A 22,943-nucleotide genomic window follows, 5' to 3' on the forward strand; every position below is an offset into this window, starting at 1 on the left:
TGCCGCGGGCAGGAGGGGGCGGAGTGAGCTGAGCGGGGAAGTGTGGGCTTCCTGCACGTAACTAAGATAAACATCGGGTTGCTAACCAAAGCGCTTTGCTTGGATACCCGATGTTTATCTTGGTTACCAGCTTGTGGCAGGCTGCCAGCGATGGCTCCTGCACACTGTAGCTGTAAAAAGCCCTGCTTTTTGCTGCTAGAACCGTTCTCGAACGTATCTAGAACTATCGAGCTTTTGCAAAAAGCTCGAGTTCTAGTTCAATCTCGAACAGCCCCAAAAATCACTCGAGCTTAGAACTGGAGAACCTCGAACCACGAACCGCGCTCAACTCTAATAATGATAGCAAAAAATACTGCCATTTAGTGGCATCATAGAACTGGCTGTTGTATTCCATTAGTGCCCCACTGGTGCCAAGCTATTTCTAGCACTTCTGCATGACACCTTCCTGCTCTGTTTTTAATAAGCTATAATGATAGCAAAAAATACTGCCATTTAGTGGCATCATAGAACTGGCTGTTGTATTCCATTAGTGCCCCACTGGTGCCACGCTATTTCTAGCACTTCTGCATGACACCCTCCTGCTCTGTTTTTAATAAGCTATAATGATAGCAAAAAATACTGCAACTTATTGGTATACAAAAAATGCCTGTAGGACTCCTTTATTGTGCCACTTGTGCCAAGCAATCTCAAGCACCTCTGCATTCTACCCTCATGCACATTTTGCTATGCTAATTTTATAGCAAACTCAGGGAATTCCTTGCTGCATTTGATCATTAGGAGGGATAGAAAGTGAGGCTTCTTTTACTGTCCTGGTACCCACAGAACACGGCCACTGTACCCATCTGTCCACTTTTGCCACGCTATTTAATTTGCACAAAGAGCTGACTCTTTTTCTGCCATCCTAAAATTGTCTGGAATACTAAGTTAGTGTTCCTTTGCTGCCAAGCAAGGTACAACACATGTGCATTCTACATTCCTTTCCATTTCTGGAATGCAATTATTAACTGCAGGTAGTCCAGCGAATCTGTGACGAAGGTGCAGGCGTGGATATAATGTAGCCTGCATCCAATGATGGTTCTCTCGATGTCTGACAGCTCAACAATACCTTCTGTTTCCACTTCCAAAACAAGTGATGACCTGCCAATCACACTCCCTGTTGCGGGTTAAGGAGTGGAAGTTCAGTGTGAAAAACCATGTGTGACCCCACAGTCACAGAGGATGAAGAGCACGCAGATGCACTTGATGGGGCAGGCGGTGGTTGCACAGGCACGCTAGGCCGCATTGTAGCACAGTGAAATTCACATTGCGACTTATGCTTCATTTTAAGTCGGGTACAGGGTGGGCTCCCCAGTATGCAGCAAAACCAGGCAACAGGAAAAGGACTCTAGGCAGTTGGTTTGATAAATGATTGTTTAACTTTACCAAAACAAACAATAAGAACCATGCATACAATTTAAATAATTGAACAATCTATTCTGTTGCCTACTACCTGCTAATCCCTCTGTGTAGCAGTAATTGTGTGTTTGTGCGTGTGTGTCTGTGTGTGTGTGTGCGAACACGACTTACCAGTGGCGCATCACAAGAGCTTCCAAGTTATCTACCTAAACATAGACAAAACACATGACCCCCCCTGAATACCCTTGTTAGCTGAAGCCTCACAGATAATGCAGATGATAACAGTGTGAATGCAAACCACACAGCTCTGCAACACAGTCATGGAAATCTTGAAAAGCAACAGTCAATGCAAACATGTGTTGCTGTCCCTCTATGATTTAAACTGTACCTGTCAATTTGACAGTGCAGAGGCAGCAAGTCTTATTGTCTATATAGTCGGCCTACCCAGAACAGATATGTGTTTTGCTAATAAAACAAAGTGTTGCGTGCCCGCATTATTGTCTGGGCACAGCCTACCGTACCCGGGTACTGTGATGTCCAGTTGCCAGAAATACAGACTTTACGCTCCTCTCACGGTAAACAGTATAGACAGCACCGTAAGAATGTTGGTCTGTGGCACAGGATGCTGCTCACTGACGTTACAGTCCTCATCATCAAAGTATAACACAACTCCCCTCACAATTGAACGAAGTGTTTCGGCGGTGGCTCCTTGCTGTAACACACACCTTTAGCTTTTCCTTCTGTTCATAGACAGCATCTCCAAGTCCACCCCCGAAGAGCAATTTTCTATTGCTATAGTAACCAAAGGCAGATCCAAAAAAACAGCAGCCCCTTGTGTGTAGTCTGCAACAATGCATGCAATGAACGGCAAATAAGCATATTGCGTTGACAGTTGCTAAAGCTGAGCAATACACCTTCACGCTGTCAATTCATATCCATGTGATACTTCATGGAAGAAGTACTCAAAAGTTTGAGTTTTTGCCTTCTATTTACAGATTGTTGACAAATCTTACAGATTCCATGACTTGGGTGATCCTTTGCGATGTCCAAAAATTCACAGGCTAGGAAAGGCTTACAGCCCATGCGACCTGCATAGCCAACACGACATCTGCTCAGAGTCAAAGTTGTAGTCCAGGATTCAGTTGTTGACGTGCTTCCAGTACTTTGTCTCTGGCCAGTAAGACGCAACGTAACCTCGTCGTCAATAGCATCCTCCTCCACCTCCTCTGCTGACCTCATCGACTGGCTGACTTTGGTTTGACAGTAAGTGTGGTCTCCAACCTCATCAATACCCTGTGTGTTTTCATTCACCTCGTCCTGAGTCCTCCGAGACAACCTCTTCCTGCCCTGACCGAATAGTAAAGTTGTCCTTCCAATCAGGTATCTGTGCTCCTCATCATGTTCCCCATTGTCTCCACCAGGAGGATTTACTTTTTGGAAATGAGGGTGTAGATTAGGCTCAGCACCTTCTTCATCGGGGCCTGGATCACAGTCACAAAGCTTCTGGCCATCTGCGCAGATCATTTCCCCTGTCTCATGGAACTCGCTACCTCAGCACGTTAGATTATCTGCTACAGACGCAAGCTTCAAACTGAATCTGAAAAATCATCTGTTCAGAAATGACTATAACCTTCAATGACACCACCACCATACGTACTTGACGCTCAACCTAAACAACTCCTACTGTCTCCTCCCAAAAAACCTTTAGAATGTACTCCCGGAAGGGCAGGGCCCTCTTCCCTCTGTACCAGTCTGTCTATAGTTACTTGTATATGTATTCTGTATGTAAGCCCCTTCTCATGTACAGCACCATGTAATCAATGGTGCTCTATAAATCAATAATAATAAAAATAATAATAACTTCCTTGTTTGTACTCATTGCAGCTTTGGAGCAGACCTCTGATTCCCAGGCTATAGTGCGACTGAACAGCTATGCAAACTCAACCATCTCTGTCACCCCATACTCAGCAGGGCTGGTGGAAACTTGAGAGCTTTTAGGAAGCAAGTGCGATTGGATTGACACCACAGAGGAATGGAGTATTTGGGATCTTGAAACTGGGGTGGAGGAGAGGCCACTTTATGGAGCAATTCAGATCCATTGAAGCAGCTGCTGATTTGGCCTCATCTACATTTGTTAGCGATGGTCGTGTCCATGAAAAAAGGGATCATATCAGATTATCCATGGGAAGAAGTACACCTGTTCTTTTGGATGTTATTTGTTGTTACAAAACGGTGACGCCTTAAACGCAAGCAGCCTGCTGCAGTTTCAGTTGCGCCCAGGCATCAGCTGCCATTTAGGCCTGTGCCTCGGGTTGTCCAGCTGGCTGCTTTCTCCTCCACGTGTAAGTGTGGAGAGGCAGCTAGTGCGCATGCGTGTGCCGATTTACCCCAGCCGCAGCCTAACTCCAGTGTTTCGCCTAGTGAGTATGCTCAGCCTGACTGTGCCATTCCTGAGGCTAAGTCTTCATTTCGGGATGCAGCGCATGCTCCCACACTTAGTGCGAAAAGCCTCTTTGAACAGTTACTTGCACTCCATGCCAGGTCTAAGTCCTGTGTTGTGCATAGACACCATGCTAAAGCTGATAGTCTTTTTTCAGAGACTGTATTTCATGCAACTGACCATGGTCAGGCACTTACTGCATCAGAAACTAGGTCCGGTAATGAACTCTTTGGCCCTGCCCCTGATGTGGGGGGCCCATTTAGACGACAGGGCATCAGGTGTCCTGACGATGTGGCCAGGCCACTCCCAAATGGCATGCAGAGGCCCGCCCCTATGACTTGTCACCTCATTATTGATGGTCAGACGATGACTGGTGAGGTGTTTGGGTCATGACAGCCATGAGGTCATCATTTAAGTTGCGGTTCCAAATAGGACGCTAGTTATGCCACTCATGACGTATCACTCTGCTTTTGTCTCCAGGAGGTGCATTGTGGTCCACCCTGGTTTGGGGCGGACCCAGGTTATAGAAGGGGCTGGAGACAACAAGGAGGTGCGCAGTCTTCTATTATGCTCCGAAAGAGCAAACCTCCATGCGTTGAACCCATTGCGGCTTTAGGCCAGAGATAGGCAGGGATAGGGCGTCGATGCAGGCCGCCACCACAGTTGGTAACGCAGAACGGTTAAGACCAGCTCCTGTCCTACAAGTCTTGCTTGTGCAGCCCAGTGGCATTAACAGGCCTGCTTCTGCTGATGCGCCTGCTGTCCACAGGTGTGGCCCCAATGCACACGGTCAGCGTACTCAATGGCCCCTGTGATGTTAACAGGGAGTTCCTGGGCTGGGTGGGCGTGTGGACACTGTGACGCTAACAGGGCTCCCAGTCTCAAGATCCGAGTGGCGTCTAACTTGGTTCAGGCTACTATTAGTTTCATAGCCACACAGCTCTGTATCCTCCACCGAACCTTCCAGTTTCCAACCTCTCCTTTTCCATCTGGGAGCACGGTGGACACTGACTGCTGATGGGGATATATACCTTTCTCTTTCTTTTCTTATTAATTTTTGTTATATAGCGGTAACATAGTATATACCACCTTATCCAAATCTGCCAGTCCCACCGTAACAGATGGTGTTTCTTCATCAAATGTTACTTTTGCTTAACCACCAAACCCACGGACCAAAACTTTTTTCCCCTTTCCAACACACCTGTTCCCCTTTTCACCAGCATCTGTCCTTTTTCAACTCACTTTGTATATGACCAAAAGTGCAACTCTGCAGGGACACCGTACTCAATGCCATCTCAGCACAATAGCCAGCCCTCGGTCCCTCAGATGTGGACAAGTAAAAGACCGTTTCCTCCTATCCAGGACAAACCGTTGAGATTCACTCTGTGCAGCACTGGTGTTTAGTGGAAAAGCAGATCGAAGATTGCGTACCACCTTCTGAAGATACTCCTGTACACGTGCGTCCCTTTCTATGGCAGGAATTATTTCGCCAAATTTTGTCTTGTACCGGGGATCAAACAATCTAACAGTGTGGCAACCCAGTAGTTAGCATTACTTCAAATTCGTACAATCCGAGGGTCATGTTGTAGGTAGTGCAGCAAGAAGACGCTCATGTGTCTTGTGCATCCAGAAGGACCAAGTCCTTGGTGTGTTGGTGGCAGAGACGTGAGAATCGTGCCTCCTTCCTCTGCCCTCTCCCCCCAACCTCGCACAACCGAAATGTGAGCAAGCTCTCACTCATCTGCTGAGTCTTCCATGCCCATCGCAAGTTCGTTCTCCATTTCTTCATGGCTCCTGCACCTTCCTCAACAATTTTTGCTGATACTATGCGCTCTTGTTAATCCCTATCCCCCACCATGACTGCCGCCTAGGTGCCGCTCAACGTATGGACCTTGTACATCTTATTATCCCTTCTGCATATGACTCCTCCTGTACTTCCTCCCCTTCCTCTTGGACCAACACCTGACTCCGAATAATGCTTACAGTGTGCTCCATCTTGTAGATGACCAGAATTGTCACGCTGAGAATGGCATCGCTAGTGCTAAACGTCTTCATCGACATTTGTAAACTGTGTAGAAGGGTGCGTAGGTCCTTGAAGTTGTTGAGCTGCTGGGTGCGAAGGATGAAAGTGACCACATAGCAGCGTGCCCGCTGCACAAGGCCATGTAGGCCGGGATGGTATTTTAAAAATTGCTGGAGAATCAGATTCAACACGTGAGCCATACAAGGCCCGTGTGTCACATTGCCCTGTCGAAGGGCCGCAGACAGGTTTGCATCATTGCTGCACACGGCTGTTAAGTCACCAACGTAGTCCACTCAATCAATTTGTACTCTGGTCCCAATGGGAAGACACCACACCCTTTTTTAGGCCCCTCCTGTCTGCAGACCACTGCCAGACAAAGCTATGAACCTCTTGTTACTGTTACCCCCAGTTCAGTTTTATGAGTTTGTGTGCTTGTTACCTGACTATGTTTCCTGCTTGCTGTTTATGTACCTCGTTGGCCGATCCGCATTTCATCTCTGCTTGTTTTCTGATTAAGTCCTGGCCATCCCATTCTGTTCCTCTTCCTCAATTAATGTTTTTGACCCTGCATGACTACTATTCTCTGGAACTGCAGCCTTCCACAGGTATTGATCAACTTGGGCCCTGTGTAATTCCAAATCACTGTATAAGGGTTAAAGGGTTTCAGGGTTCTGGGTGTCCAGCTTGGTGAGTGGCTTGCCTCTAGCCTATCCTTTACAGCCCATCTAAGTGTGTCGATCTAGGCAGGCGTTACACCGTGCCCTCTGCAGAAGGCCATGTAGGCCGGGATAGTGTTTTAAAAATTGCTGGACAACCAGGTTCAACACGTGAGCCATACAAGGCACGTGTGTCACATTGCCCTGAAGAAGGGTCGCAGACTGGTTTGCATCATTGTCGCACCCGACCTTTCCTGACTGCTGGTTGAGTGGAGACAACCATTGATGAAACTCGGTCTCACTCTCCAGAGCTAACCGTCCACAATTGCTCAGCGGTGTTTCACATTTCCCCTACATTTCAAAGTAAACATTTGACCGCCTGATGGCCTTGAGCTCTGCTGCCAGCATAGTAAGGAGGTGTGTGGGATTCCTTGGGCGCAGTTACAAGGAAGGGTGGCCTGACCACACAGGGTTTGGGCCGAGGTGGAGGACCCACACGAGGTTGAGGAGGCAGAAGCAGTAGAGGAACTTGTACATACAGAGGAAGGATTGACACACAAGTCGTGGGGACGGCAAGACTTGTACAGCAAACCCTTCTCCATCTCTCACCATAGTTACCCAGTGCCCAGTCAGCAACATGTAACTCCCCTGTCCATGCTTACTGGTCCAAGTATCTGTGTTGAAATGCACCCTGTCACACACAGAGTTTCTCAAGGAATCGGTGAGGTTGTGTGCGACCTACTGTGGTAGCGCGGGCACGCCTTTCTTGGAGAAGGAGTGACGACTGGCCATCGGCTCTTGGGGCGCTGCAATGGGCATAAGGTCTCGAAAATCCTCGGTCTCAAAAGGGTGTAAAGGCAGCCTTTCTGTTGCCAACAAGTTGCAGATGATGAAACTCAACCTCTTAGGCATGTCATGCCCTTCGAAAATCATGTAAAACATAGCGAGGGGACTCCAACTACAGTCTCCCTCGTTTGCTCTAATTGTGCCACACACACCCCACTTGACTGGCATCAGTTGACCCCCCTTTTGAAAAAGAAAAAGATGCTTTGCATGAAGCACTCTAAAAAATAGGCGTGCCTTTCCCGTCCCCTGGCTGACCCAGGGGAAGAAAAGTCCTCTGAGAGCCATGACTTGTTCATCTTGGTTCTTTTAGAAACAAAGTGAGGGGACGCCAACCACAGTCTCCCTCGTTGCCACTAATTGTGCCACACACACCCCACTTGACTGGCATCAGTTGCCCCCTCTTTTGAAAAAGAAAAAGATGCTTTGCATGAAGCACTCTCAAAAATACGCGTGCCTTTCCCGTCCCCTGGCTGACCCAGGGGAAGAAAAGTCCTCTGAGAGCCATGATTTGTTCATCTTGGTTCTTTTAGAAACACAGCGAGGGGACTCCAACCACAGTCTCCCTCGTTGCCACTAATTGTGCCACACACACCCCACTTGACTGGCATCAGTTGACCCCCCTTTTGAAAAAGAAAAAGATGCTTTGCATGAAGCACTCTCAAAAATACGCGTGCCTTTCCCGTCCCCTGGCTGACCCAGGGGAAGAAAAGTCCTCTGAGAGCCATGACTTGTTCATCTTGGTTCTTTTAGAAAGACAGCGAGGGGACTCCAACCACAGTCTCCCTCGTTGCCACTAATTGTGCCACACACACCCCACTTGACTGGCATCAGTTGACCCCCCTTTTGAAAAAGAAAAAGATGCTTTGCATGAAGCACTCTCAAAAATACGCGTGCCTTTCCCGTCCCCTGGCTGACCCAGGGGAAGAAAAGTCCTCTGAGAGCCATGTCCTCATTGTCAGTGGACAGACACGTGTGCTTATCTGCCAGCAGACCCCCAGCAGCACTGAAGACAGGTTCCGAGAGAACGCTGGCTGCAGGACACAACAAGATCCTCAAGGCGTACGTGGCGAGCTCAGGCAATTTATCCAGATTGGAAGCCTAAAATGAGCAGGGCTCAAGTTGCTCAGTAATGGCATCGACGTTCCCTTGCATATACTCATATCTGTGTCTCCTCCTCTTTTTCCTTGTCCAGCTCCTTTGTTTTCGCATGAGTATATGTCCTTGTCACTTTCCCATGTGTTTGTGTTGTGTTGTGAGTTGTTTGTCACCTTTTGGACACGGCAGGATTATAACTAGACCTGTGAAAACGGGTGACAAGCACGCCTTATGGACTATTTATTTCAACTTTTTGAAAAGTGCCGCCATTTTGAATTGTAAAACTGCTGTGTCACAGCTAGGAAGGGTGCGAAACCAGAGCCCCGTCGCCTTGGGAAAGACGATGGCAAGCAGACACAGAAAGAATCCGGCACCGTAGTGAGGAGGATGTCTGCACCTGGAGTGGGGACACCCGACCGCCCCACCAGGGGTACAGCAGCCTGGGTTGAGGAGGAAACGGAACAGCTCTGCGGGAGGATGTGGGCCCAGTTACTCCTCCAGCTAGCCGACTGGAGGACTGAGATGAGGATGGTGGCTGCAGCGGTGCGGTCCCATCAGCTGGAGGCTCTGCAAGTGGAACAGCACCAAGAGCCAGTAAGCGAAACTCCTGCCCCAGTTATGCCGGTTTCCCCGGCCGCTGAACCAGACCTGCCCCCGCCCGCTGCACCAGCCCCGCCAACTCCTCTCTCACTGGCCGCTGTACCGGCCGCATCGCTGCCCCAACATTGGCAGCAGAACCCCATACCTCTGCAGGCGACACCCAGGTCGCAGTCCTCCCACCGGACAGATCTGAGCAGGCCGTATCACCAGGCCCGCACCTCGGTACGGAGCACCCGGCAGCACTAGTCCCGGCTGCTGAACAGCCAGTTTTGGTTACCTTGGCTGCAGGGAGGGAGCCCGCTGAGGAGCCAGGCCCATTGCAAAGCGGCCCCCCTGCAGCAGCTTCCGTCCCAAGTCCTAGGATGTATACGGCCTCCATGAGAACGGAGACTGAGACCAACACTCAGAACTGGGACATACAACACCAACAGCTGCTCCGGGAGAGGGCAGAGAGGGAGCAGCGTCAGATGGAGATTACCAACCGCACCCTGATCGAGAAGCAGCACATAAGAAAGGCCAGTTACCGTGTGAGAGAGACACGATATCGGGGCCTAGTGGAAAGGTTTGATTCTGTAAAAGGGTGGGGCTTCATCTCTGAGACAAGCCTTGCGGTGGGCATATTCATGTCCTGGAGAGATGTTGCTGACCACCTCCCTAGAGGGCATCCTAATCGAGACTTGTTTCCCGGAGACATGGTCTCATGCACTCGACATTGTAGAGAGCGGGACTGGTATGCCATGGATGTGGTGAAGCATTCAGTAAAGGGCGATGAGGCATCAACAGCCCCGGCATCATTGTCGACTAATATATCCAACCAGTAGAGTACACGGAACCTGTGTACCCCAGTTTAATGTTTGGTTTTTTTTTAAAAGTTCAAGTTTACAAGTTTAAATATGGACCAGAGTCACAGGACTGGAAGTGAAAAAATTGTATATAGTTGCACTGTGGTGCCTTAAACCTGAGTAACTTGCAGCCTGTCCTTGTACAGAACTGTTCCCAGGAGAGGAAAAGGTGCAGGAAAGGTCTGTGGTGGAGCAGACCAAAACCTATGTCACCATTGGGACCGGTGATGGACTCTCCAGGACCTTGTCACCTATGTTTAATGTTTTTGTTTCAGGAAAAAGGACACCAGGGACTTTGGGTGGGAAACCACTGGACAGTGGTACCAGAGACTCTGGGTGGTGTGTGGCAAGGCAGGTTGGAACTCTACCCAGGTTAAAGCAACGTTTAAAGAATGTGCCTCCCGAAAGGGATGAGAGTGTAACCAGTTTACTCTTATAATGTTATAATGTTATGCACTTTGAAAATGCAGTAACCTGTTTTGACTTGCAGCCCGGCGACGTGCTGGATTTAACCAAGGGGGAATGTAGCATCCCTGCAGTAACAGGTGCCACAAATAAAGCTACAAGCCCTGTGGAAGCTCGAGTCTCAGACAACTGTGCCAGTAAACACAGCAGCACCTTCAGGACACATACAAACAGAACCAGGTTAGGAAACTCCCTAGCAACAGGTGAAAGGGCTGGTTACTATTGGTTAATAGGCAGCCAACCTATAGGGAGAGACCTAAACCAGGGGGAGAGGCCTGTGGCCTGACAAGATGTAGTCAGTTGACAGTTGAGAGAGACCTGTGTTAGTAACAGCAAGCCACTACAGGAGGGGAGTAGCTGAGGAGTGTGTGACCAGGCTCCAGGAACCGTGGGAACCTGTGGGAGCAGGAATCCAATGCCCTCAGTACTCCGCATGAGAAAGGGTGCAGATCCCCAGGACAGTTAGTTATTCCAGGTTTACTGTCAATTCTGTCAGGCGAGGGGGTCTCGAGGATCCCCTATCATCAAGAAAACGCCCGAGGCATCAGCAGCACAGAGAGGACCGGGACCAATAACCCTTAAATAATCCACCCTGCCTGCAGTAGGACCCAGACACGTGAGGTGGACTTCCAAGTGTTTCAGGCCAGGGAGGACCACACCACTAAAGAGTGCACAGGTTGGCAAGTGGCCCAGGTCAAGCTGGCACAGAGAAATGGGACTCGGCCACACCTGGAATCCGGCACGTCCCCAGGTCGCACCACCAGCTGTGAGTAAAAAGACTGAACTGCAATTGCCCTGTCTGGACTACATTATTACTGCCGTGCCTCACACTATCCTCTACACCAGGGTTCCCCAACTCCAGTCCTCGAGGGCCGCCAACAGTGCATGTTTTCAGGATTTCCTTAGCATTGCATGGGTGTTGGAATCATCAACTGTGCAGGTGATTAAATTATCACAGGTGCAATACTAAGGAAATCCTGAAAACATGCACTGTTGCCGGCCCTCGAGGACTGGAGTTCTCTATGCTCCATGCTCTACACCGACCACTGGGGCCCCAGCCCTACTTGCGGAGGGCCACACCATCAGCTTTGCCCCCACTCCATCAGGCCCAGTAGGGCTTGGCAGCGGCAGCCTCCACAATCACTGGCCGCATACGTGAGTGGAGTAGTCACACTCTCATTATAATCTCAGTTTTATTTGAACCCTTTTTCTTTCTTTTTTTTTTATTTATTTGGACCGACCCCCAGGGCCACGGGACCAGGCCCCAACCACGACCCCGACCCCCACCAAGTGCTACCAGCCTGGGACCCGGGTGCCCCATTGCCTCGTGGCATCACACATAATTTAAATATAGTCAGAAACTACTGTTTGGTTACAAGATAGGGCTGGGAAGTGAAGCAACAACATTTGGTGCACATGTTTACGGGCACAAGGTGGCAAGCCTTGCAAATAACAGAGCAGGTCTCATGCACCTGCAATGCCATGCCCAATCTACCTTTGGAGCCACTATTAAGCTAAGATATTGCCCTAAAACACGCATTGGTGGAATCAGATGCCCCACTAAGCCTAGTAGCAAAGTTGTTGTATGTGATCCAAGCAACATGGACTATTTATGGACTCAAACATTTCAGCTCATCTAAATGCTACTTTACATGCTTCAATTTATCATGTGATCGCATTTGCGATCGCACCCGCCCCCATCGTTTGTGCGGCACGGGCAATTTCTTGCCCGTGTTGCACAATCCTATAACCCCCCGTCACACGCACGTCACACACTTACCTCCCAAATGACCACTTCCTGAAAGGGGAGGGACGTTCGGCGTCACAGCGATGTCACACAGCGGCCGGCCAATAGATGCGGAGGGGCGGAGATGAGCGGGACATAAACATCCCGCTTACCTCCTTATTTCTGCATTGCCGGTGGGAAGCAGGTAAGCTGTGTTCATCGTTCCCGAGGTGTCACACGGAGCGATGTGTGCTGCCTCGGGAACATTGAACAACCGGACATTCAATTTTTAGAAAATGAGTGACGTGTCAACGATGAATGAGCAGGTGAGTGTTTCTGCTCGTTCTTAGCTGTCACACGCTACGATATCACTAACGATGCCGGATGTGCATCACTTACAACGTCACCCCGCCGACATCTCGTTAGATATATCGTAGCGTGTAAAGCTCATTTAAGGAGCACACATTTTAAATTGGCACCAACCAAGCTTCAAGACTGGTCACCACTGCAGGAATCATATTATTCAAGCGGCAAAAAGGTCATAATGGTTTCACTGTTTACATGGACTTAAAGAGAACCTGTCACCTGAATTTTCGCTATGAAACTAAAAGAATCACTTTCTGCAGCTCCTGGGCTGCATTCTAGAAAGGTTCATCTTACTACTGGCCCCCCTTTCAGACCTAAATAAACACTTTATAAGATCTTACCTTTTGGTATGCTAATGAGCTTTACTGGCCACAGGGGTAGGATGCATTTCTTCCATTATTCCCCCTAGCTGCCAGTATTCGCTGTCCCCCTGTGTTGATTTACATCAATGAGGCCGCCGCCCTCATGTTACTCAAGGCTCTAGAAGTCTCGCGCATGCCCAGTGGCACTATCGTGGTACTGAGCGCTGTTCAAATCGCGAGTGCCGGTGATGTAATTGCGCAGGCGCGAGATTATGGGCGGCGCTGTGAATGTTAACACCAGCGTCATCCGAGTACCCGCCCATAATCTCGTGCCCGCGCTTTTCCCTCTGCCTCCACCGTTATGCGCTAGTGCTGGCCATATCATCCATGTTACCTATTACCGCAGGCACGAGATTATGGGCGGGTACTTGGAAGACGCTGGTGATGACATTCACAGCGCCGCCCATAATCTCGCGCCTGTGCAATTAAATCACCGGTGCTCGTGATTTGAACAGCGCTCAGTCCCGCGATAGTGCCACTGGACATGCACGAGACTTCAGGAGCCTTGCGTAACATGAGGGCGGTGGCCTCATCAATGTAAATCAACACAGGGGGATGGCGAACAGTGGCAGGAGGGGAATAACGGAAGAAATACAGCCCGCCCCCGTGGCCAGCAAAGCTCATTAGCATACCAAAAGGTAAGATTTTATAAAGTGTTTATTTAGGTCTGAAAGGGGGGCCAGTAGCAAGATGAACCTTTCTAGAATGCAGCCCAGGAGCTGAAGAAGGGGATTCTTTTAGTTTTATAGCGAAAATTCAGGTTACAGGTTCCCTTTAACCCCTTCATGATCTTGGACATACGGGGTCGTTCAAGCTTGTGTCTATCCCTTTGATGCAGACTCGCATGGCGAGCCCGCATGTTTTCCTGCATATGTCAGCTAATATAATCCATGGATATGTGCCTCTAAAGCCTTCTTTACACGTTATGATTAAGCATACAATATTGTATGCGATCGTAACCGCCACCATCGTATGTGCGGCACGTTCAATTTGTTGAACGTGTTGCACAAATGATTATTTGCTGTCACACGTACTTACCCTTCCATACGACCTTGATGTGGGCGGCGAACAACCACTTCCTGGAGTGGGAGGGATGTTCGGCGTCACATCGACGTCAAGCGGTAGCCGGCCAATAGAGGCGGTGGGGCGGATATGAGTGGGACGTAAACATCCCGCCCACCTCTTCCCTTCCGCATTGCCGGTGAGAGCAACGGGACGCAGGTAAGATCTAATAATCGCTCCCGGGGTGTTGCACACTGCGATGTGTGGTACCTCGGGAACATTGAACAACCTCACGTTCAATTTTTAGCAATTGAACGACGTGCATGCGATGAATGTTTTAACGTTCAATCGCAATCGCACGTAGCTGTCACACGCTACAATATAACTTACGATGCCGGATATGCGTCTCTTACGATGTGATCCCACAGACACATCTTTAGATATATTGTAGCGTTTAAAGCCCGCTTAACAGGTGTTGATAAATCTCACATCCACCAGCACCTGTTACCTAGTTAAATCTCGTTGTCAATCTCTGACAGTGGGATTTATTGCAGACTGAAATGAAGCCCATCATTCCATGTGATTGTGTTACGTTCATGTAGCCACCGGTGGGTTGCCATTACAGCCAGGGGTCAGCTGATGATCCCTGTTTCTGTCATGATGTATTTCCTGTGAATGCTGGCTGAGTGCAGGCAATCATAGGAAGACAGCATTTGTGCTGTATAGAACAGTGTTAAAGATGTTGTCTCGGACGTGTACCACCCCAGCAGCGGTCGAACCGCTCAGGTCCGGGTATCGCTACTCATGGCTCGAGGGTCTCCGGACCCGGGGGCTCAGGGTCACTCCAAACCGTGATGGGGGGTTATTTACATGGAGGTTAGGTAGTTCATGACGCCACCTGTGGTATGCAGTAATAGGGAGTACCGCCGCTGCCGTTGGGAGTACCCAGGGTGATGGAGTGGGGCAGCCAGATGACGTTACCCTCCACAAGTAGGGAAAGGCCCCGGGACCCTGAATGGTGGGATGGATTGCAAGGGGAGCGCAGACTCGCTGGTAGCAGGGGTTAATCAGGTACTCACTCAGAAGGAAAGCAGACGCTGACAATATGGTAAACCAAGTATCTGGGTGCCGCTGCCCTATTGGGGAGCTCGTCTGGGTTCTGTCCCTTGCAGCACTGCCTGATGGTCTGGTGCCTGCCTCCGTGCACAGAATTTTAGAACTGTCCAAGTGGCTCGTATGCTTGAAGCTGTCCGGACCCCGCACCCTGCTATGGGTAGCAGAGGAGCTTGCTCTCAGGAGCTCATGCTTGGGATTTCAGTGGGCTGCTTTGTTTGGAAAGCCCTATCCCCCTTGTTGCGCTAGTGCCCCCGATCTCTGAGCCTCGTGGGAACAGTCCATAAAGGCCCTGTCCTCCGCAGGTTAATTGCCGGGTTGCTTGAAGCCTCTCCCCGACCTAGGGTCCAGTACCACGACGTGCTTCCAGCCCTAGACCGGCTATTGGACTGCAGCTGCCAACCGTCCTCCTCGACTAGCCAGGCACCCAGTCCCAATATCCCGCGACTGGGTTTCTGACTCCTCCAGGTCCAGACCACCGTCTACAACCCAATCTGCTTTTCCCTTGGGAGCTCCAACTCCCAGCTACCTCGAGCTCCTCACTACTCGAGGGCTACCACTGAACTGTTTGCTCCCCTGGAGCTGACTGACTTGTCACCTCCCACCTCACTGCCTGACCCCTAGGTGGGCGGCCCTATTCCAGCTTAGCAGCTCACTGGTGTGCCTGACAGGATGTGGTGTGAGGTGTGATTAAGATTTTTAGATGCTAGTGGAGGCAGTGCCGCAAGTTGGGAACCCAGAACCATGGGGAGTTGAGTCCAGCACTGGGAGACAAAGAGCGTGCCGTACCCTGTGACGGCCTGACAAGTCCAGGAGCGTCACACACTCGTATTTGTATATTAATCCCTTCACGACCGTCCGATTTTGTGCTTTCCATTTTTGTCGCCATTCTTCTTCCGAGATGTAACTTTTTTCAGTCAATATGATCATGTGAGGGCTCGTTTTTTTGTGGAACGAGCTATACTATTAAATGAAACCAAGAGTTTTACCACATAGTGTACTGGAAGACGCCAAAAAAATTCCAAATGTGGAAAAATTACAAAAAAAGTGTGATTATTGCCAAGTGCATGAACCCAGATGCTTCTGTCAGTGCTGCACTGACATTGTAATGTATTGCAATGCTACAACATTATATGAGCGATCAGAACAATAAAAAGTAATATATATAGGAAATAAGTGAAAAAGTAAAAAAAAAATTGAAGAAATAGTTTTGCAAAAAATAAAGAACAAAAAAAATAATAAAAAAAAATGTCTTCCAATAAATATGTGTATTTATGTAAAAAAATAAACAAAAAATATACACATATTTGGAATCATCACATCAACACAACCGATCTATAAAACTTTCACAATAGCTAAACTCTTCAGTGAACAGCGTAAAAAAAAAAAATAAAAAAACTCAGCAAAAGTTGTCTTTTTTTATACAGCTGACAATAATAGTGGAACAAAAAGTTATCAAAAAGTCATATATTAAAATGGTACCCCTGAAAACGTTATCTTGTCCCGCAAAAAAACAAGCTGCAGTACAGCTCTGTCTGCAAAAAATAAAAAACTTAAGCTCTCAGAATACAGCAATTTCCTATAAAATAGTTTTTATGGTGTAAAATATGTATAAAAAAATCTATATCAATGTGGCATCACTGTAATCCTACTGACCTGAAGAATAAAGCTATCTTATCCTATCTTAGGGTTTTGTAAATTTTTTTGGAAAAATGAGAACTTGCTGATAAATTTTGACCCCTTGTAACTTCCTAACCTCAAAAAATGAAATTACAAAAATTACGCTGATGTAAAGTAGACATGTGGGAAAATGTGGGAAATGTTTTTTAGTAACTATTTTGTGTAACATAGCTCTCTGGTATAAGTACATGAAAATAAGAATTTTGAAAATTGTGAAATTTTTGCTAAATTTCTGATATTTTCACAAAAAGGCATAAAATACCATTCGATATTTACCACTATCATGAAGTTTGATGTAGCATGAAAAAACAATCTCAGAATCACTGAGAATCTGAAGCGTTTCAGAGTTATTATATCATAACGTGACACTGGTCAGAATTAAAAACATTGGCCTGATAATGAAGGTGAAAAGGGGCTGGTGGGTGATGGGGTTAAATTCAGTCTTTTGTCTTTATTGACAGCGCTGCATTGGTAAAAATTAGTACTATCTAAAATTAGCTGGCAAGCCTGCACTTGCGTACTGACATTGGATGAGCGCATCCGCGTGCTCCAAGTGTCAGTGTGGGTGCGCACAATGTGGCTGCAGGGTCGTTCTGATGCCTGGTACTTGTCTGTTTTTGGCTTCCTTTTGAACGTGTTCAAAGAGGAGGGGGACTGAATGAGCAGGGAGAATGCCTCTCATCACTAAGCTCTCTCCTTCTAACTGAAGCAATTTGCTTGCTATTCTTCCAGGACAACAAGTGGCAGCTGCAGGCACGCAGGAATCTTGAGTCAGTTTGCACCAACATCCACATTGTGCACACACACACTGACATTTGGAGTGGACTGCTGGGCTTATCGTGTCAATTCTTATCACAAGCTCTGAACAAAAAGTAGTTTTAGACTCATACCACTCTTAAAAAAGTGAGCGCTGTCAATCAAGAAAAGGATTTCATATGGAAATCTAAATGGAGGAGGCGGTGTGATGTAGTGTGGAGAGTGGCCGCATGGAGACTGAGCTGGTATATGGTCACCTCATCCTGGTATATAGTCACTTCATCCTGCTATATTGCGCCCCATCCTTGAATATAGCCCCCTCATCCTGGCATATAGTCACCTCATCTTGGTATATAGTCACCTCATCTTGGTATATAGCACCCTCATCCTGGTATATAGCCATCTTGTCCTGGTATATAGGGCTTCATCCTTGAATATAGCCTCCTCAACCTGGTATATAGCCACCTCATCTTGGTGGCTATATACCCCCCACCATCCTGATATACAGCCCCCATCACGCCGCACATAGTAAACAAAAAAAAAATTGATTGTACTTACCTACCCTGTGCTCCCCAGGCGTCCTCCTGCGATTCTGGCATGCCGGTACTGACCAGCATGTAAGCGACAAAGAGCATGATGTCAGTGTCATGCACAGCCACTTACAGCACCAGCAGCGTCAGTGTATTTTCTGCTCCCCGTGCCCAGGATGTATGCGTGGGGAGCAGTGAATATTCATGGACCTAATCTGCGTCCGGCACATCGCAGTACAGGGACCCAACGGGTCTCTATACTGCAATGTATTTCAGCTGGATGCGTGCCCGCAGACAAACATCCATCTGATCTGAATGGGGCTGGACCCTGTGGGCCCCTGAACCCCTGGGTCCAGTCGCAGTGGCGACCTCTGCGACCGTGGTCATTACTCCCCTGCTCCCAGCCCCCCACTAAGCTGTACTCACTTTTAGGATGATTTATTGCTCTCAGTGAGAGAAACAGAATTAAAATTTTGTAGTTGTGATACCTTTTAATGGCTAACTAAAATAAAATATGATGTTATAAAGCAAGCTTTCGAGACATCTCAGGTATACCATGCCTGAGGAAGAGACCTGAGATGTCTCGAAAGCTTGCTTTATAACATCATATTTTATTTTAGTTAGCCATTAAAAGGTATCACAACTACAAAATTTTAATTTTGTTTCTCTCACTGAGAGCAATCAATCATTTTTCAACTGGCTAACACGGTACCAAAACCTTTTTCTTTTAACACTTTTAGGATATCGCTTCTTTTCAACACTTTCATGCTAGATTCATTCTAGATTCATGTTTGGTACAATTTGTTTCCTGTCTTGCTGATGTAAATATCAACATTCTAATGAACATCAACAACAGAATCAATTAAGTGGCTTTTTATACATTTGTGGTCAAAAGTTGTCATGTGTCTTTAAAATCAGTTTACCGGATAAAATCTGCACAATTTATCATGCGATTGTGTGCAGCCCCAGCGTCAGCAGCCGGGCTGCTCGGATCCGGATCTGCGGTGGTTCGAGGGGCGTCCGTACCCGGGGGTCGTGCGGCCACTCCAATTAAGGGGATATTTACAGGGGATGGTGAATTTACAGTTCGTGACGTCACCCGTGCTGTGTGGTAAGGTGGAGTACCACCGCTGCAGATGGTGGAGATGGAGTGGGCAGCCAGGTGTCTAACACCTCCACGGGTGGGGGAAGGCCCCGGGACTCGGTGATTGTGACAGGGATGTGCCGTTGGGGAGGTAAGGGTCACTTGCGTACTCACTCAGTCCAATAACGCTGACACCGACAACTTAGTAAACCAAAGTTCTGGCCACCGCTGCTGCTGAGGGGGAGCACGTTTGGGTCCCGTTTCTGCTGGTATTGCCTGTTGATCTGTGACAATTCCCTTGGCACCTTGTTTTCTTCCTAGTTGGCCCCTGTAGCTTGAAACTAGTCGGGTCCTGCTCCCCAGTGTGGCTAACTGAGGGAGCTTGCTCTTGGGGTTCATGCTTGGGATTTCCTCGACCGTATGTGTGGAAAGTCCTATCCCCCTCGTTGCGCTAGTACCCCGATTTTGGAGCAGGTGGAGAGCGGATCTTGAAGGCTCCGTTCTCGTCGGGTAAAATGTCAGGTTGCCTGAAGCTACTCCCTGACCTAGGGTCCATGTACCCCGTCGTGCCCTGGTCCCAGCCCGGTGATGGTACAAGGCCGCCAGCTGTCCTCCACGACAATGCCGTGCCCCTTATCACGATCCCCTGCAACCGGGGGTCTAGCTCCTACCAGGCCCAGACCAACGTCTGCTACCTAGTAACTCCAAGGAGCCCAGCTCCTTACCTCCTCTCTCCTTCACTTCTAACACTACACTCCTCTTTTCTCTGACTGACTCCTGACCTTCCCTTAACCAAACCCCCACGTGGACGACCCTATTCAACTCAGGCTGTCCACTGGTGTGTCTGGTGGGTGTGGTGCAGAGTGTTCCTAGGATTTTGATTAGATGGTTTTGGCAACACCATTGGTTAGGGACCCGTAACCATGGAGGAGGTGGATATTGCACAGAAGACCAGATTGCACAATACCCTGTGACGACCTGATAGGCCAGGGTGTCACACTTGCAGCCAGCCTTAGTGAGAGAAAGGTGCTTGACTCTTTCACTGCCATCATCTGTACTAGAAATGATTATGTTCTGATATTATTACAGCTAAACACAGGCAAGCAGACTAGGAACAGCAGGGATTGGAAGCTACTTGCATTCTATTTTTTTACATGAATGAAGACAAATTCCTTACTAAAGTGATTTGCAAAGTTTCACAACTTTTGATGCTGTGCCGAAGCATTAAAAAAAACCAAAAAAGTTAATTACACTTTAATCAATGCATAGCAGCTTTAGTTACAGGGGAAAACAGTGACATTCGTAAGCGCGGCCATGCTGGAGAGCATTGGTGATTACTAGTGATGAGCGAGTACTAAAAAGCTCGGGTGCTCGAGGCTCGGGCTGAGCATCCCAAGATACTCGTGTACTCGGCCCGAGCACCGAGCCCAATGTTATCCTATGGGAGACCCGAGTATTTTTGTGAAATGACCACCGGCAGCATGTAGAAACCCTAAAAATGGCACAAAAGTCTCAGAAGAGTGCTCAAATGATATGGCAACAGCATGGGGAAGACCCCTTGAAGCATTTATCACTCAAAGTCACAGCTGTGAACAATTTTGTCCGCGTTTTACGCCATTTTTACGGACTCACCAGAAAACCTTCCAAAATGACACCAAAATGAATTTTCATGGCGGAAATGTTAAGGGCACATACCCAATAGTGAGATAGAGCTAATGTATGTTACTTTTTGAGATCAATACATGAAAGATTTTACGTAAAACATTGTGTGGCACTCCGATATCCCTGAGAAGAGACGTACATAAAGGCCTCTGAGTCTAATGTGCCCATTTTGAGGAACTGAGTCTTTGTAGTATTTTCCTTTGCCAGGGCAGTCCAAAATTGTGAGGTTCACCAATGACCCTGCATACAGACGTGCATGAGGGCCTGTAAACCTGAAGTGCCTATTGGAAGGAAGTGGGTCTATTGTAGTATAGCCCTTAGGCAGGGCAGCCAAAAATTGGGAGGCTCCACGTTGTCCCTGGATAGAGACGTGCATGAGGGCCTGTAAACCTGAAGTGCCCATTGGAAGGAAGTGGGTCTATTGTAGTATAGCCCTTAGGCAGGGCAGCCAAAAATTGGGAGGCTCCACGTTGTCCCTGGATAGAGACCTGTTAGGTTCTTAGTGCCTCCGTGCTTGCATTTAAAAACCACACGTGTGTGCCTGTTGGTGGCAGCTTTCCGCTGCACTTGTGTGCGTTTTGCAAAAACTTGGATATAACGCACAAGTCTAGTGAATACACATCAGCACAGCATTGCAAAATGCGCAAGGGCGTTGTCAACGAACAAGGAAGTGGACGTGATGGTGGTGCAGGCAGAGACCGAGGTCGTGTGCAAGCTCTAATTTCGCCACAACAAAGGGCCGCATCTACTCGCTCGCACGTCCTGTCCCAAATTCTTGGGGACCGCAGCAGTACACCGCTCTTGAACCAAGACCAGTGTCAACAGGTTGTTAGTTGGATAGCGGATAATGCTTCCAGTCAGATTGGCACCACCACAAACACTCTGTCTTCCACACGGTCAAGTGTCAGTAGCCATGATACTGCACGGCACATTTCAGAACCTGATCCTCCTTCCTACCACCAGGCCGAGTACATGTCCACGGACATTACTGATCCCACACTTGGACACTCGGAAGAGCTGTTCGTTCACGTTTCCATTCACACATTCTGGCCTCTCGCCAGCTCCTGTTGAAGTGGGCCATGACGAGATTGTATGTACAGATGCCCAAATATTTGAGCAGCCACGTTCTCACAAAGTTGGCAACGTGTCTCAACAAGGGGTGGACGATGATGAGACACAATTGTCATTGTCAGGAAGTCAGGAGGAGGAGCAGGGTGCGGAAGAGGAAGACGACGTGGTGGATGATCCAGTAACTGACCCAACCTGGCAGGAGGATATGCAGAGCGAGGACAGCAGTGCAAAGGGGGAGGGAGGCGTAGCATCCCAACAGGCAGTAAGAAGCAGAGTGGTGGCCCCAGGCAGACGTCAGGCAACTGTTCCCCGGAACAACACGACACAAGGTGCCTGTACAAATGTTACGTCTTCCCGAGTCTGGCAGTTTTTTAAGTTGGCTCCAGATGATTCTAAAAAGGCCATTTGCAACACCTGCCATGCCAGCATCAGCAGGGGTACCAAAACTAGCAGCCTGACCACCACCAGCATGATCAGGCACATGTCAGCCAAGCACCCGACTTTGTGGGAAGTACAACAGAGTCGAGGAGCAGTGCTTGCTGATGTCACTGCTACGTCTTCGCTGGTTGTGCATGCGAGCCAATCCCCTGTCCATGCTGCCTGCGAACAAGCCTCCTCCGGCCCTGCACCTGCAGTTACCCACGCAGAAATAACACCATCATCAAGCACGTCCTTGTCCCAGCGCAGCGTTCAGTTATCCATTCAGCAAACCTTTGAACGCAGGTGCAAATACACTGCCAACGCCCCACATGCCACACTTCTAAATGCTAACTTTTCGCAACTGCTTGCGCTGGAAATGTTGCCTTTTAGGCTGGTTGAGACAGAAGCATTCCGCGACCTGATGGTGGCAGCTGTCCCACGTTACTCGGTCCCCAGCCTCCACTATTTCTCCCGGTGTGCTGTCCCCGCATTGCATAACCACGTGTCACAAAACATCACACGTGCCCTGAACAACGCTGTTTCAGCCAAAGTCCACCTAACCACAGACACGTGGACAAGTGCATGTGGGCAAGGCCGCTACATCTCGTTGACGTCACACTGGGTTAATATTGTGGAAGCTGGGACCCAGTCTGAGCGAGGGACGGAACACGTCCTTCACACACCAAGTTTTGCAGGCCCTACCTCAGTCAGGGTTTCACCCACACTCTACAGCTCCGGAATGTCATGCTCCTCAGCCTCCTCCTCCTCCTGCGCATCCTCATCCACTTTACCCTCCACACCAGTCCCAA

The sequence above is a fragment of the Anomaloglossus baeobatrachus genome, chromosome 6 (genome assembly GCF_048569485.1).
Source record: "Anomaloglossus baeobatrachus isolate aAnoBae1 chromosome 6, aAnoBae1.hap1, whole genome shotgun sequence".
Taxonomy (NCBI): Eukaryota; Metazoa; Chordata; class Amphibia; order Anura; family Aromobatidae; genus Anomaloglossus; species Anomaloglossus baeobatrachus.